The sequence below is a fragment of the Lissotriton helveticus genome, chromosome 2_1 (assembly GCF_964261635.1).
Source record: "Lissotriton helveticus chromosome 2_1, aLisHel1.1, whole genome shotgun sequence".
NCBI classification, from domain to species: domain Eukaryota; kingdom Metazoa; phylum Chordata; class Amphibia; order Caudata; family Salamandridae; genus Lissotriton; species Lissotriton helveticus.
In genome coordinates, this window is record NC_136059.1 from 800627238 (window position 1) to 800641127 (window position 13890).

The window sequence follows — 13890 nt, forward strand, 5'->3', positions numbered from 1 at the left end:
ATTGTGTCTCGCAAGGTAACAGCAGGACTTTTGTGTGGCCTAGAGCTGGCTTGTACATAAATGTATCGCAAGCCAGCACCTTGTGCCGCCTTACATAGCTTGTCAGGCTAGGGGACCATGGCCATTTCCATGCATCAACCCAAGGAATTTTGCATATTGCCAGATTGAATGCAGCTTACCATGGTAATGCATGAACATAGTTTGGCTCCCAGACCAGTCATTACACCGACGATTATCGACTGAGACCCTGCGACCCCTGGATGAGCTGCGAACCAAATGGGAGGGGGACATTGGACGGTCTATTCCTGAAACGACGTGGCCACAGCTGCTGCGCCGAGCATGGAAGGGCACTAGGAACGCCAGGTTCCAATTGGTCCAGTTTTTTACCTTGCACCGCGCATATCTAACGCCGATTAAAATCTCGCAATATTTCGAGGGCGCATCCTCGCTCTGCCCTAGATGTGGGACGGCGGACGCGGACTTCGCCCACATGTTTTGGACCTGCAACAAGTTGGCGGGCTATTGGGAGGCGGTGTTGTCCTGCCTGAATGCTGTCACGGACCGGCAGATCGATCTTGACATGGGTACCTGCTTGTTATTGTGGGTCCCTCACACCCCTCGTACTCGAATTACCAGTAAATTTTGCGACTTGGGTTTGATATTGGCCAAACGAGAAATCTCCATGCACTGGAAATCTACCCAAGGTCCCAGCTACTTGCGTTGGAAGACCACTCTAGAGCGCTGGGCGAAAGCGGAGAGTACTTTGCGGCTGCGACAGGCCAAGAGCCTGGATAATGACAAGGCACTGGAGGTGGCTAGGGCGTGGGAGGCCCTAGTTGTGGCGCTCCAGCAACCAGAGGGTGACCAGAGCGAGGATGAGGGAGGGACACCAGGATAAGGACACTGAATTAGGGGACACCTCACACCCACCAAGGCGCACACACTGCATATACCTATTGATGGCAGGTTTGGGGGTCCCGATGCCCCACGGTAGGATGTTACTTGCCCTTTCCCGAGGTTCCTGTCCAGGACAGAGACGGGGTCGCATGCAAATGATTAGGAGAGTGGAGTGTGACACACTGGCTACGGGGGTGGGTATAAGGGTGGGATGGACCAGTTGGGGAATGTTCTATATAAAAGGTGTCTTGTTGGAACTGTACTGATAAACTGAACTATCGGCTGATGGCTTGATTACGATTTTCTTGTACTGCACCTTTTCCATTTGATTGGCAATAAAAATTATTTTTGCAAAAAAAAAAACAATGTGAAACATCTTTACATGGACGACATTCTACAGCACGTGTGGAAATTAAAAAAATGTATTTAACAATTATTTTTTAGCAGAAACCATCCCTTCCTGGAGAAAAAGTTTCCGGCCTATAACACAGACATCCTTGCACTAAGGTGCAAGGCTGCCTGTGTTGTTGGTAGGCTGCACACAGTGCTCCAGTGAAAGGAAAAACTACAAATGCTCTGTATCTTTGTTGCTGAGCTTCATTACATAAGAGATTAGTAAATTTGACCCCTCATGATTCACAACTGCTTATTTGTTTAGTTTAATTACACTCACTATGTGTAAATGAAAAGCTGTATTGATTGTTTATGTGGATATTATGAACTGTATTTCATAACCATACACAAATATATAGCTGTGCATTAGACTTACCAATCAGTAATCAATTTTCCATGCGTTAAATTCTAGAAATGCTCATTCATAGTGCAGTGTCAAAAAATACAGTAATCATGGGAACTTTTGGTGTACTTGGCTACCACATTGGTGAAGTACCATTATGACCCACAATTGCCTGCACAATGATGAAATTGTTATGTTTCTTATTGGGTAAAATATGTGCAATTGCTTCAGGTGGCACCAATTGCACATGAGTGCAATCTATTTCTCCCAGAACATGAGGAAATCCCGCAATGTCGTAAAATCCTTGCTTGGTGGTGAATTGTTGCTGGCTGGCTTTAGGAAACGACAAAAATACAGAAAAAAGGGGCAGTGAAGCAATTCAGTTACTACCACCAATGTAAGAATACTGAACAGAGAAGACAGCAATACGGTAGGTTTTGCATGCACAGTGCAGAAAAAGAACCCTCAGGTACCAACTGAAAGTCGGTTGCAGTTGTCTTCATTGGGTTCTTGTTTGGAATACGTGAAATAGTATCCAACAGTGATAGAAAAGTGAATTAAAAGGAGTGTGGACTACTCCCCAGACTAAAAATACTCTTTTAATAAAGGGGTAGCTCTAACTCCATTAAAAACATTAGTGAAAGGCGGACATACAGGTGGTTGTGTTAGTTTGAACCAAGAATTACTTTGACCCTTTTATGCAGAGGACTTCTTGGTTCAAACTAACACAACCACCTGTATGTCCGCCTTTTACTAATGTTTTTAATGGAGTTAGAGCTACCCCTTTATTAAAAGAGTATTTCTAGTCTGGGGAGTAGTCCACACTCCTTTTAATTCACTTTTCTATCACTGTTGAATACTATTTCTCGTATTCCAAACAAGAACCCAATGAAGCCAACTGGCAACCGACTTTCAGTTGGTGCCTGAGGGTTCTTTTTCAGCACTGTGCATGCAAAACCTACCGTATTGCTGTCTTCTCTGTTCAGTATTCTTACCTTGGTGGTAGTAACTGAATTGCTTCACTGCCCCTTTTTTCTGTATTTTTGTCTTTTTAGTCACTCTTCTGTTGATTTGGATTTAGTATTTCAAAGGGGTATAAGAGTGGCTTTTTGACCCTTTCTCTCCTGTTGATTACATGGCTTTAGGAAACTGCAGATAATGTGGAGTGAACTTGATGATAGCATCCAGCACAGAAAAGCAGAAAAAGCACCCTGTGAGATACCTGCCAACATAGCAAATGGTAGCTCACTTCCAATGTGGAGCAGATCAACAATGGCTAGATGGTAACAGGCCCTGATGGCATTATCTTACAACGAATACAGAGACTAACAGTCACTTGTGAAACACCACTGATTGTGAATCACATATTACACAGGTATACAGAGCTCTAATATCAGTGTGGGGTGATTGGAAAGTGTATAACAAAGGTAATTAATTCACAGTGGCCAATCCAGCTGGCGAAGTCTTCCTACTGCAATAGATTATCTATTCTAGAATCAGTTTGCTGCATGGGAGAGAGGAGATTATTTGCACTAATGTGCCCATTTCATGCCCACTAGCTGTCCCCTAATTACCCACATTCAACTGGATCAAGTACAATATTGGCAGCAACTTAGTGCCCCCATGACGTGGAGAGACACCACGACAACCCTTCCCAAATGGGAGGGGACCACTTTCAAATACCTATAGGTGAGGATTTACCACACTGCTGTCAACGTCATAGATGGTAATGTCGGCAGGGCAACTTGTCCTTTTCTATCTCAAATTTTGTTTTCACGATCTCTGCCTCTCATCACAGTGGGCAGGATTGTCCTAACGAAAATTGTGATGCTCTCCGTTCTCCCTAACTATTATATTACCCTACCAAGCATTATGGCTAAATCGCACTTCAGCACAGCTGAAGGTCTTCCCCAACAAATGATATGGAGTGGGGGGGTGCCCATAGGTGGCCCTGTTGATACTGAATTGGTAACCAGACCAGAGGGGACGTGGAGTGCTTGATTTTGAACTCTATTACTTAGTGGCACCACCCCAGTGGCTATCGCATTGGCTAGTATGACTGAATTTGGGGGACTTGGCACAAACACAAAATCCAGCAAAATTGCCTCATTAGCCCACTGACTTCTCCAGCCCTATAAACCATGAAGCAACTTCCAGTGCTTGCTGAAAGTCGCACATCGCTATCATTGGCAGCTTCTCGGCCACATACCAGACACTCTCTTGTATTCGCCCAATATCCCAATCACATTGATGGCTTCTCTGACACCAACGTTGAGCAGATCAACAATGACTAGATGGCAAAAGGCAGGCCTCTCAATAGTCTGGAAATCGTTTGAGAATACCCCTTCGAGACAATATCAGACTCAACTGGCATATCAGCAGGTGAGTTCCTAACCCACAAAACACTGCTAGCCCAAATTCAAGCTCTGTGGCGTGTCACCAACTCAAAACCATCAACACATGTATACATGCAGATCCTCTTCACTATAGGCACAGGACGCAATCTTATACCATGGCTCTACCAATCAGTTTTGCCGTTATGTGCCCCTCCACTCAACAACATCAAACTTTGCTGGGAAAGAGACCCGAGACATCTGCTCAGTGATAAAGACTTAGCCTGCCTACCAGCATACCAAAGAAAGGTATCTCGCAACGAAAGTCTCCAGCAAATACAATGCTATCAGGCACATAGGACATACATGTCTCCATATTTGATGGTCTAGGAGACCATAGGCAGTGAGGAGATCCAGAAGAAGGAAGACGTGTGTAGGAGGGTGGCTTAGTATATGGTGCTCACTAATGTAAGTGTAGCACCCTGCAATAATCTAGAAAACCCTTATGGTGATTTCAGTGGTCTTAGACAACCTTAGAAAGCTCTCTAAGTTGTAGCTGTGGAAAGCAGCCTTTAGGCTTAATCCAGCAACTTGTTTTACCAGTACTTATTCTTAAGTGAAAAAGAACCACACAGTGAAATTATCAAAATATGTATTTATTATAAACACTCACTAACACATTGAAAAAATCTCCTACCCTGAGATATAACCACTTTACATACAATACTTTTATCACAGAACACGTAAGTAGCACAAATACACAGTGGTCTCCAGGGGGAGACCATACCATATACTAAAATAGTGGAATGCGAGCCACGACCTAGGTCGAGAATTGACCCAAAAGACGTAGAAGAATCAGGGGACCAAGGAACCACGCACGGTGAGTATCTGGGAACCCAAAGGAGGTTGTGTGCAGAGTGGGACCACGACCGCGTACTCAATGCAAGTCGAAGAGTATGTTGCGGTTGCAGTTTTAAAGAAAAAGGACCCTTCCCAGTGGACCCTGAAGAAGTAGAAGAATCAGGGACCCACAGAACCACCTAAGGTGAGTATGTAAGAACCACATGGAGGTTGTGTGCAGAGTGGGACCACGACTGCGTACTCAATGCAAGTCAATGGGTATGTTGCAGTTGCAGTTTTAAAGAAAAAGGACCCTTCCCAGTAGACCCTGAAGACACTCCGTGGAAGATGGAAGGTTGGAGAGTCACCCCACCAGTGGATAGCCCAGGAACCAGGATACCTACACGAGGAAAGCTGGGTGCATAGGTGTGAAGTGACGTAGGAAACCGTTATGCCACAATGGAGGACTTCAGCAAAGATACCGCTGGCGAAGAAGGTGAAAGAAACCCAAAGGTGGATTCAAGATGAGAGGTGCCTGCAAACAGAGGACCAGAGTCTATGCCACTCAGGAGTGACCAGGAAGCATGAAAGCAAATGCCCACCGATGTCGGAGATGCAGGAGAGTTGATGGTGCCATCGAAGTTGCAGCTGTGCAGACCAGGTTATGCTGTACAAAACCAGGAGTCAATCACAAGCTGTCCCACGTAGGATGTCAAGATCCAAGGTTTGTCGGTTTCTGGCAGGGGCACTAACAAACCTTGGAAATGGCAACCAACTTAGTCGTAGAAAAAGGTGCAGTGTCAGGACCAGCAAGGTCCAAGTAACTCACCACGAGCATGTAATTCAGAGCTAGTCTGAGCAAGCAGGGGAGTCCTCTGGAGCCAAAGAAGACCCTTGAGAGGACCCACAGGCCGGAGACACAGGAGTCACAAGAGGACCTCGAGCAGCTGACCATAGGATGAAGGCCCATGGTGCAGAGGATGCGGTTCAGGCAAAGATCTTGGCTGCAGGAAATGCTAAAGGCTAGAGCTTCTTGGAGCCCGAAGATCTCTGGAGGAGAGAGTCAGCAAGCCTTGGCAACGGCAATGTGACACAGTGCACAGTGGTACTGCTCCAGCAGTTCTGATGAGGGATACTGACTTCAAACTTGCTGTGAAGACAGGGCAGGTCTCTAGGGAGTTTCAGAACCACCACCTGTGTTGAACCTTTCAGGAGTCCGTGGGGCTCAGGAAGAGCAGACTGGTCACCTTTGTTGCGGTGCCTACAGGGGAGGGACTCCTTTACTCCAAGGGAGATTGCTTCCGGCGTCTTGGATGTCCACAGACCTTGTGAAGAACCTGTATGGAGCACAGGCACAGACGCTGCAGAAGACTGGCAGGACGACAAGACCAGGAGGAACAGGAGTCTTCCCAGTTGCACTCTCAGATACCAAAGTGAAGTCCAAAGTGCCCAGATGGTTTAAGTTGAAGTGGTTTGGAATCTGAATCTTGTCCCACGATGAATCTAGGGACCCACCCTAAGGAAAGGGTTGGGACGAATCAGGGGTGCCTCCCAGAGTAAGGGCTGGACGGTGGGGAGGATACTCCCATGTTCTATGTCCAGTTTCACACAAGAGCATTAGCCAATGGCTCCCTGAACTGGTTTCAACTGGAGTATGAGGGGAGGGGACCAGATGTGCCCTTCAAAGCAGTTTAGTGGTGATGGCAAGCACCCCCACCATGTCACAATACGCTAAGTACTGTGTACTAGGTGATAACATCTCCCTGTGACAGGAAAGCTATTGAATTGCCTTCCCCTGCTCGAGCTTGGCTCAGCAGCAGGAGGGCAGAAACATGTCTCTGGCCAGCAGCAGCAACAGTCTGCTGTTCGGGTCTAAAAGACTGGTACCGGGAGCACCGAGGGCCTCCCAGAGGAGCTTTACAGTGCATGGAATCATATATACCACACCGTTTACAGTGTTGGGGTATGATTCCAACATGTTTGATACCAAACACAACAGAGTTCGTTACAGCCAGTTTAGAGATAGCCATTGCGTAATGACGCATGGCTACTCTATACATTGTATTGGCTGATGCACTTACAACCTGGGAGAATGGACTCCGAAGGTTGTAGGGGTGTCCTGCTCATGCAGGGGCACCCTCCGTCTTATAACAGAGCACCCTGCCTTCAGGATTGAAAAGCCTGCCTTAGGGGTGACTTATAGGTATTAAGTGTAGCGACCTCAGATATAAGGAAACTTATATCTGTCATAAGTGGTGCCAGTACCAGCTTACACAGGCTGCAATGGCAGGCCTGTAGTCACAATTTGAGTGGTCTCCCCTGGGTGGCATAATACATGCTTCAGCCCATGGGGGACACCTAGAGTAACTATGCTCATATACTAGGGACTTACAAGTGGGCACCAGTATCCAATCTGGAGTGTACCTAAGTACTCACCATATCTCATTCAGGGGAGAAGCACAGAGACTGGGATCCTGATTAGCAGGATACCAGTCACACTAGTCAGAAAAACATAGCAACACCAAGGAAAAAGTGGTGGTAAGCATGCACAAGGATTCTACCTTCCTACAACATGTAAGACTCCACTGCCATGACCCTTCCCTAGGTTCATGGCCTCAGGCAAGTGTTTGCATTATTTACCATGCTCCAGGTGGTGAGGGTGGGAAAAACAAACACCTAAGACACTTGCAGGAGTACACCAACTCCGCTTTCAATTGGGTTTTAATGCACAATGAGCACAGTTTGTTAAACCCACCAGCACACTCGTCGAGGAGGTGGCAATTACAATATCTCACTAAGGTGATGGTGAAGTTTGCCATTGGTTAGTTGGTCACTCACGTTTTGGACTGTGGGACTACCAGAACACTATGGTGGTGAGATGGGTGGACTGGATTAGCCTTCTGATGATGCCACACATGGAGACTGTATAATCATCATTAACTTTAGGTATCCTTATCTTGCTAAGCGAGTTTTAGCAATTCTTTACAATATTAATATTGTTGTACTGCCTTTAGTTTTTTTTTTACAGGTATCTGCAAGTTGGATCTAGGCCGCCCTATCTCCCACCCACCCTCCTGAGGTCTGACTTTTGAATCCCCTGCTCCAATAGATATATGCCACCAGCTGATCTTAATGATATGGACTGACATTATTCAAACTTAGTTGCCATCAACCCCCTGTAGAAGCACAGTATCTACTATGGACCCATTGAGGTGTGTTCCCTGGCAGTTCCTGGACCCCAGGATGAGTCAAGTTCATGTTAGCCCGCCAAGGGGAGTGTTGAGGGAGAAATTCTGCCCTTTGCTGCAGTTTCGCCTTTCTCTGTTGCTGGAAATTGTTCTGTATTTAGGCCCAAATACATTTTCTGGAATGTAGCTCGACTAATTTCGAAAAAGGTGGCTGGGGATTGCATGACTATAGAGCTGATTTCGATCCTATTTTACTCCAGGAAACTTGGTGCCTGGATCACCCAACTTGGGTTAGCTTTTAGGGCTTTAGCATACCTGCTCGGAGGTCCCAAAGAGGGTGCTTATTGGTTTTCTGCCCGCACAACATAACATTTTAGATATATCCTGTGCCATATAATCGTTGTGGAATACAGATCTTGTGGGTGATTCTTCCAAATTTGTTTAACTTTTGTTTAATTGAAAAATAACCATTAGTGGCAGGACAGCAGGGTTAATGGTATGAGCAGTTTAGAAAATCTGTCCAAGATAGTACTGAGCACCACATTTAAATGAAACAACTCCACTGATACCCTAAAGGTATCAGACGGAGCCATCCCAATTTGGCCATAGCTTCATATGACTCGAGAAAGCTGGTGTTAGGGATGTATTTATTAAACAGTAAACCACTAACAACGGGCTTGATATTCAAAGGATGTTATCTGTGGATTATGATTAGAACATCTCACAAATAGTTGTAAAGCCCAGCAAAGTATGTATTATTCAACCTAGAGGCACACAACTTTGTGAGTGTTTTAGCTGTTAGTATACTACGGCACCTTCCTAATTCTGGCAGGGTTATTAAGACCCCTATCAACCCAAGACAGAATGTCAATTGAGTTTACCAGAGTGGAAGATATAGCAGCCATACTTAACAACTGGAGCGGTAGCCATGTCATGTATTTATATATTACTCGAGGCCTTGAGCCTAATAGTGTCAAAGAGAACAAACTCGTTTTATAAAATATAAATTAATCGTTTTGTGAAAAGGCAAAATAGAATACCAGTGCAAGCATATGCACAATTATTTTGTATTGATTTATAAATTTTACACTCCAGCCTGAAATACACTAAGTGGTAATTGACAACAAAGTGACAAATATATTAAAGAGCAAAACAATGTCCCTTCAGCATCATGAGCCCTCGTCAGAGCCACCCTTTTTATAGAAGTTCTGCACTTTTAAGAGGAGTGGTACTCAACAAATTCTGGGCCATATTTACAATGAAAGTGACTCAGTGTGTGCCGCAAGCCAATTTGCTGCGCTGCACTGAGTCACTTTCAAAGCACAGGGATGTGACATATTTACAACTATATGTCACATCCCTATGCTTTCTCCTGCGCCTGCGCACAATCGGCTGCCATGCACCGGCGCATGCACCCTTACACCATGGTGTAAGAATGCCTGCATCACGGGGAGATTGTTTTGTGCAGGAAGGCAAACCTTCCTGCACAAAATTAATCGATTGAGGTGATTTCCTCTTTTCATTCGTGCTGTAGAATGCAGCACTTATTCAAAGAGGAAAAAAACGAGGAGAAATGTAAACATTTCTCCTCATTGCGCCCCTAGGGTGGCTAGCATTCTGACGCATTTCCAGGTTTACAATTTTTCGGAAATCTGAAAATGCATCAGAATACATGAGTGTTACGTGGGAGCACCCACAGCAATACCCATGTCATGCTCCAACACGCAAAGTGTTGCGTGAGAAGGGGCGATATTTACAAGCACACGTAAAGCAACGCAGGATGCCCTTGCAAATATCGGGCAGCAGGTTGTGCCGCCGGTGCTTCACACAACATAACGTACAAGGGCTTGTAAATAAGCCTTTCTGTATGTCCTACAATCAAGGGTCATGCTAAACAACCTTTCAGCAACTGGAGCCATAGATTAACCATGCAATCAGCACCCTCGCCATTTTTTGTTTCCTTTGAATATATTTATATTAATTTAATTAGAATTTAGCACTCCGTTTATCTTGGCACCTTTGTCCGGGGTTTGACCGGCCTATATGGTTATCAGATGTTCCGCTAAGGACGGCTCTGACTGGTCTGTGTGTGGGACGTTTTTCGGCTGTTTGGGGGCCTGTTCTACAGTCAGCAGGGTCGATTTATTTTTGTAGATTTCCCGATTTTAAATCAGATATTCCCTGTAGCGAGTTCAAATCCATGCAGTCTTCCTTACCGTGCAAAACACTCAGACAGTGTGTCTTTCAAAACTGCCCAATGTCAAACACAGGTCTCTTTTTAGCTATTTAGTCCGCTCATGGGGTCATTTTTAGGTCTCGCCTGTCGATGCGCATGCGCATCGAGCAAGCGAGACTATAGGGGCTCATCCAGACTTTATCTAACTTGCAAGGAATCGTGGCGATTCCTTGCAGTGCCCGTGACTTTTAAGCTCAATGCGCATGTGCATTGAGCTTAAAAGCGCGTGCACATGCCCCCAGCCGCCTGCCTTGCCTACTCTCTCTCACAGCCTCCCCCAGCTCCGCCCCCTCACTACTTGATTGCACGGCCGCTAGGCCGTGCCTCCCCTACTCTCCTCCCCCCTCCTCCTCTCCTCCCCTGCCTGCCTGCCGCTAGGCCGTGCCTCCCCTACTCTCCTCCCCCCTCCTCCTCCTACTGCCGTGTCGCACCTCTCCCCTCTCCGCCCCCTCCCCTGCCAGCCGTGTTACGGTGAAAGGCTTGTTTGTTTATTTTACCCGCCGTGTCTCTGCTGCTTCCCCCTGTCCTGTCTCTCCTCCTCTCCCTCTCTATACCCACCCCCTCCCCCCCACCACTCCCATCAAGTCCCTCTGGCCCTTCCCTCCTCCCCGGACCCCTCCTCCCCTTCCCCCTCCTCCCCTGCCCCCTCCACCCTTTCTTGTTGTTACTACGTAAATGGTAGTCTGCCAGCACCGCCCATCCTAGGAACTCCAGCACAAGCTTCTCCTGCCTCCGCCCAGAACTGTAACCAAACACTCAGCACAAGCTTTTCCCAATTCAACTTCAGACCGCCCTCCGCTTCACTGCCCAGAACTGTGTCGGAAGTGCGGGTCGGTTTGTGGCATATTCACCTTCCACCTCTAGCAGTCGCAGCACTTCTTACAGAATTCTGCGAAGTCGCTAATGCATCCAGGTGTTTCTTTTTCTGCTCTTACCTGCACGTTTGTACAAAGTAGGCATAGGACAATTTGGTTTGTATCCAGGTGTTTATTTACGTTGACAACTTCCTGCCGCAGATCTTTCAGTACGTAAAGGAAAGCCCCTTAACCCTAGTTATCGTAAAATGCATATCTCGCCCACCCAGACCTCTCTGCTATTGGTAAGGCGCGTGTCAGGGTTCTCTTTGAGCTCTCTAAAACAAAACATGATAACATGCGCCCAACATAAACAAAGTCTACATGCTTTAACAAACAGGACTCAGGGATCCGGGGTCACACATACTCCAGCTGCCTTTTGTCTCCGGCCAGCATGTGTTTGTGGGGGCGGGGCGATAACCTCCTGTTATCTCACTGGCTGTGTCTTATAAAACATATACACGCACATTAACATTTAGAAACACCTGGTAGGGGCGTAAAACAAGGGATTTTTCATTTGCATGGACCGGCAAGCAGAGTCAGGAATAGAAGGGGTCGAATCAACAGAGAAATCGACACCATGTTTGGCTAAAAGGAATGTCTCACCTCACCATCACCCACCCTCAACCCCTCATCCTAACTCGCAATAACCCTCCCTCACCCTCACCCTCACTCACTCTCACTCTCACTCACCCTCAACACCTCACTCACCCTCAACACCTCACTCACACTCAACTCCTCACTCACCCCCACCCTCACTCACCCTCAACACCTCACCCTCACACAGTGCAATAGGTCTCGTAGGATTTTTAGTTACAGCTTTTACAATTGTTTATTGCTTTTTTGATTTGTAATTCTTTAGCATTGGCAAAAAAAAATAAAAATGCAAAAGATTTACAACAAAAAACCCATAAACAATTCTAAATGCACTAACTCTAATGCTGCGAGACCTATTGCATTTCCAATGCTTGTTATTTCGGTGGCTTGGCCTATTTTCTGTCCCAGTCCAACCCTGCCTTACTCCGGACCTTCATTGATGGGCTGCAGCCATTTATTATACATAGGTCAAGGTCAGCACACACCAGTGAACACATCAGTTTCTGAACAGATTCTTGGCCTCCTTCAATGAACACCTGGACTAAAGTCAGGAGAGAACATGAGCGCTGAAGTCTCAAAAGTTACTGCCTTCAAATACCGGCGCTGGTTAAAAAAGTTTTTATTTCAGCACCGTGGTATTCACGGACATTTTCACAGCTCTGCTTTCCAAAGCATGTTTACAGTAAGACTCGCAAAAGCGAGCAGCTGAAAGGCGTCACGGCTGCAAGGAGGGATCTTTCATTTTCATAAATGCAGCGCAGCCAACAGATGAACACGAAGTATTGATACTGAATGTAGAACTCATACATAATTTAATGCAGCACACAAAAATGAACCATGCCTCCCTTCCCTGCAGTATCGGACTTATTAGACAGGACATCCCCCGCCGGACAACACAATTCTGAAACCGAAAGTCCAATCCTTCAGCTTTACAAAACAGAGAGCAGAAAGATCGAAAGTACTCTAGAATCAGAACCGAACTGTGAAGGACTTACCTCCCTTGCCAGGTGACCAGTAGCTGCTCTCTCTCCTCTTCTTGCCCGTTTTGCAAACTCAATGGCAAATCATCCACGAATATTCGGACTGGCACAAGTCCGGTACACGGAAGTAAAATCATTGGGTAAGAGGAAATGAGAGGACTGCCTGAATGAACGCGACGAGACACTGCCACCTAGCGCTAATAATAGGGAGAATGTTTCTGTGTAGCTGTTTCTCAGAGGGCTCTGTAAGATTCGTGGTGGAGGGCCCTGGGCCCACATGTGATGAGCAGTAAATGACCTGACACAGACACCAGATGAGGGTAGTGGGAATGGCCTCAAGCACGTGCGCTCGGCCCCTTTTATTGCCAGCGTCATGTGACACCATGACGTCTGTGGTGGGTGGGTGTAAAGTGTAATACAGACACTTGAACACTAGAACGTGTCCATGCTAGGACACTACATCCCTCCCATTTTTTAATTGCAAAGACCCACATTCAGAAATCAACCTGTGGGGAAAATAACATGTATCAGGATGCAGTAAAGCGTTCAGCTTCCGCAGTGTCTTTCAATCCGCCGCTGCTTGGAATCACAGATGGTGTTCATCCTGTTGCGGATAACATCAGTTCACAGTGGCACCAGTTTGTGGTGCTCGATGGAAACAGCCTGTTGATGACTCTGCGACCAAATTGTCCTCTCAGTCCTTCTTTTGCTCACTTCCATGGCGACGGGTGCAGTTAGAGTTCTTGTGGTTCGCCGGGGAATGATGCACGATTTCCGGCCTTGGCCTTGGCTTTATTTGTAGTCTATGTCCTACTTGGCAAAAGGCAGATCCATTGCAAGGCATCCCTCTCACTAGGATGACCCCTCTCGTCGGTGTTCCCCTGCCACGGGATATCCTTGAGGTCCTCTTCTCGGATTCGCGCTGGGCTGGATGTGTCCACATCAGTTGTTCCTGCGCCGCCGTCAGTGGGGGTATGGAAGAGACGATGTGTCTCACCTCAGATTCCGCAGCCTCGTCCCAAGGTAGCTGTTGGTTTCTGTCTTTGCTTGCGATGTCTTCGCCCTCCCCGGACCTTTCGGATGGGCGTCGGAGGACCGTCTCTCGTCGCGGGGACGGCGTCCCGGAGGCCTCTGCCCCTGGGTCACCACGGCTGGCATGTGTCCAGTGTCCGTGTGACCCCAAAGGTGGATGTCACTAACGGTCTCGCTTGCTTCTCTCCGCAGATCCT

The 13890-nt window shown here is 46.8% G+C and overlaps 1 protein-coding gene across 1 annotated transcript in view; it reads right to left on the reverse strand.

Moving 5' to 3' along the window:
* The window catches only part of TICAM2 (TIR domain containing adaptor molecule 2), a 29212-nt gene extending 16434 nt beyond the window's left edge, over positions 1-12778 (reverse strand). The window contains exon 1 of the mRNA XM_078675536.1: positions 12677-12778. The gene's annotated coding sequence lies outside the window, so the exon portion shown is untranslated. The remainder of the gene's footprint in view (positions 1-12676) is intronic.
* Between the last annotated feature and the right edge of the window lie 1112 nt (positions 12779-13890).